This window comes from Alligator sinensis, unplaced genomic scaffold (assembly GCF_000455745.1).
Source record: "Alligator sinensis unplaced genomic scaffold, ASM45574v1 scaffold662_3, whole genome shotgun sequence".
Lineage (NCBI taxonomy): Eukaryota > Metazoa > Chordata > Crocodylia > Alligatoridae > Alligator > Alligator sinensis.
Genome location: NW_005842908.1, coordinates 257,238 through 261,332, shown reverse-complemented (window position 1 = coordinate 261,332; position 4,095 = coordinate 257,238).

Here is a 4,095-nt window from a genome sequence, read left to right as displayed (position 1 = left end):
CTCCCCCCGGCGAGCCTAGTTTAAAGCCCGCCGGAGGAGATCCGCCAACCTAGAAGAAAACACACGCTTACCTTTGGGGGACAGGTGAAGCCCATCCCAGCTGAGCATGTCCCTCGTAATGTGCGGGTCGTTGTCCAGGAAGCCGAAGCCTGCCTCGAGACACCACTGCCGAAGCCGCCAGTTGGTCTCTCGGATGCAGTTCTCATGCCGTCTTCCGCGTCTCATGCCAAGGCCAAAGCAAAGAGACAGAGAGGTAATATTTCTCAGAGATGGGGCAGTCAGGAAAAGCCTCTGATGGCTGGCACAGATTAGAAAAGCAGCAAGGTAAAGCCTCAAAAAGAGGCCAACCCCATAAATGCGGTCTAAGAGGGGAATCTTCTTATGCCTATATCCATCGCATTGCCCTCTGTTCTCCATCACCCTTAACCCCTGCTCAATGCCTCTCTACCCAGGGATATTCCCACAAACCACTATCATCCCAAATACTAGGTCACCCACCTTCCCCTCAGAAGTCCCCTGAGCCCCACTCTCCCCATGAGCCTCTGTATCCTTCAGGACACAGCCCTAAAGAACCCCCTTTATCTCCAAGTGACACAGCCTGCAGCTGCCGCCTCCTCTCTGAAGAGGGAGGGAAAGTATTGTGCTGAATAAATCCAACTATGGCCATGAGCCACCTGTCCAGTTGTTCTGTTCCCTAAATAGACATGGATTTCTTAGGGTGATCTCTTTTATTGAAGCAACTATGTCACTGGGACAAAATTGGGCTTTCAAATGCAAGACATTCTTCCTCAGGTCTCCATTGTAGGAAGCCAGGCACAGCAAGTGAAGCACAGTCTAGGGGAAGGCAGGGAGAAATTCTCAGGTGCAGCAGATATTTATCTAACTTTATTCCAGCTACCTACTTGGTCCAATACAAAGATCACTCTAAGAAACCCTTGCCTCGCATCATTTCTAGACCATCATGGCTACAACCTCACTGTTACACTACCCTAGGCAGATGTACCAAACAGACACACATGCAATGCTACACCTATCACTTGGGAAACACCTATCACTTGGGGAACTGGAAAAAGATATATTGAACACAAATACATCCAATACAACAGACTCCCCCAAGTTTGTCTTTTAAATCGGTAAAATTGGATTGTTATTTTTTTCTTTCATTATCAATGTTTGTGTGTTCAAAACTGTAAGTTAAGGAAAAAGGTCACACTGAACAAGAGGAAAAATTCTAAGTACAGATGTGGACCTTGGCATTTCTGGAACTGGAAAGGAAAAAGGAAAAAATGAAAAGGGTTGCGGGGTCGGGGCACTAGAGGATGCATCTCTCTGCAACTGCAGCCTTTTCCCTTTTTCTTAAGGCAGGAATTCTAATGTTATATGCAGAATGACTCTGAGGGCTTTAATTCTATCTGAAGTTCAAGACAAGCCAAAGCAAGTTCCTCCAAACTAGTGGGATATTAGCAATCTGACAAAAACTACCAATAGCAGCAGAGAATATATAAATATATAAATATACTTACTGAGGTCTCAAGCCCCTCCAAATCAATCCCTCATAGGTCAGGCAAATTCCAGGCTCCCACCTGTTTGCCTTTTGTTGAGGCTTTTTATACAGTTCTGATTCAAATTTCTATTATTCCCACCCTAATCTCTGAGATCTCTGTCTCTTGGCCAATGGAACAGGGAAACTGAGTCATGACGGGTGACCATTGTTCTTACCTGGGGTCCTCTTTGTTGATGTAATCACTGGTCTAAGCATCTCAGCTCACTGCAGTTGACCCTCACATATCTAAACCACCAGAGACAGCAACAGTAACAGTGATATGAGCTGTTAAAGGCTTAAAGTTCATAATCAGAGCTAGAACCCAAGGGACAATATAAATGTAACAAAGAAAGGAATGTGGATCGACATGGGTCGGGTGTGATCATTGTAACAGGTGTGTGGGTGTGCAGATGTGAGATTTTTGGTATGTGTGTAGGCTTTGAAAATGGTTGAAGGGTTGGGAAGAATGGCATGTTAGATGCTGTATATATATCACTATCTATTTATATATATAGAAATATATTTCCCCTCCCCCCCAAAAAATCTCCTCTCACCTGTCCTCTCTCATGTGCTAATCATTATGATTCAGACTGAATGGCTTCTGGAATCAGTTTGCCTGTGAAGAGAAATGTAGTGATACAGCCAACACCAAGGACTGTGTCACAGTGTCAGGACTCCCGGACATTAATTAACTAAGGGTGCTTAGTTCTCAACCCAAGCCTGCCCATAGGACTTAGCCTGACCATTAGAGAATGGCCTCAGATCTATATCGCAACTCAAGCTTCAACACAAGCTGTTAACAAATCCAGCAACAGCCCAGCCTGCCCTTCCTAGAAGGGAAAGTAACAACTGAAGCACAGCAAGGGGTTAACTTCAGAAATGGAAAATGATTCCAGAATTCAACTTGGATTCTCCTAGAGACATTATTGTCCAGATAAATCTGAAAAATGCTGATAGCAAACAGCAGTGGTGGTCTGGAATTGTAACTGATGGTGCTGGCATGTGCATTTGGGTTCAGATGTGTTGTTATGAGCAAAGTAAGAAAAGGCTGCAGTAATTCCAACCACTCATGGATTTTTTTTTATTCTGTAAATCTCCCTCCGTTCCCCTTCCCCCTTCTTCTTGCAGCTAAAAGCCTGGGGAAGGAAGTGGGGGAAAGGGGGGAAGGGAAGAGGGCAGAGAGAATGTCACCTTGGAAAAGGCATTTAATGATTGCTTTTGCTAAAAGTAAAATGCTGAATTACTACATGCTTATTTTAAGATTGTAGGTCTGGTCTCTGCTCCCTCCAGTAAGGAACATATCAGATGGGAGGATTTATATGAGATTGTAAAAGTTTTTCTTAGCTGCTTTAAAGATGCATTTGTGCGGTTCATGTGCTAATTACAGATTTTTTTTACAGTAGCATGTTAAGGTGAAACAATAATATCCAGCCAAATCTAAAATACTTTTTATGCCTGTTTAAGTGTGTGTGTGCATATTACATTCTTACATTATAACAAAGAATTCATTTCTTTTAAACATAAAGGCTTATGGTGATTGTTATTGCACTGCTCTATAACAGGGACACACTTCGCACTAATTTTAGTCCCAAGTCGGTCCACACACCTGCATTAATGTGCCTTAGGGCGTGGTTGTGTAGATGTGTGTAAATCGCCTTAATGCAACAAAGCCAGCATTTATTTGTCAAAAGCCATATACCAGGAAGTCTTTGGGCCACAATGCCCATTTTTTTTGTGTTTTGGGTTTTTTTAAAGGAAATTTTTTCATGTCCCAAGCCAAATCAGCCAAATCAATTCCAAATCTGTGAGTCATTCAAGAACCACAGTTGCCCCTGCTACCAGCAAGCATCCTCCATCCCCACCTGGGGCTTCAGATGCTTCCAAATCCTTTGGCAGGCATCCTACGTGCAGGCCCAAGTCCAGAGGGTTGGGGTTCAGATGTCCCTGAGTTTCGCTTGTCCTCAACTGTATGGCCACTGGAGGAAGCTAGGGAGAAACCTCCCATTTCCAAAAAGTTGGGGTATAGCCGAGATCTTCCCACTGGAAGTGAAAGTTGGAGACTAACTATACATTACCTCGGTCATGGTACTACTCCTTGCCAAGAAAGTGGTTTCCATTGCAAATGGAAAACCACCTTAGTGGTCATGGTATTTCCCCTGCCAGGTAAGTATGGGAACCTTCCACAAGGATAGGTTAGTGAAGCCCATCATTCCCTTGGCCAGCTGCTAAGCACAGTCTCAGCCCCAGCTGTTGTCTCAACCTCTCAGACTTTTCTTTTGCCTTTCACTCTCTTTCCTCCCTATGTCACTGGGAGTCCTCATTTCAATATACCTGAAGAAGGGTGTTTGTGCCTGAAACTTGCAAAGCTTGCAAAGAACAATTTTTCCAACTATTTAGTTGGTCTAGTAAAAGTTATCACATTTATCCAAAGACCCTTGTCTGCACCTTTCAAAACACACTCTACACTGGGACTCTTGAAATCCCTCCCAGGCATCAGGAACAGCAGGGAGTCTCAAGTGCTGGAGCCTGGATTAAATGGGGCTCTACTGTAT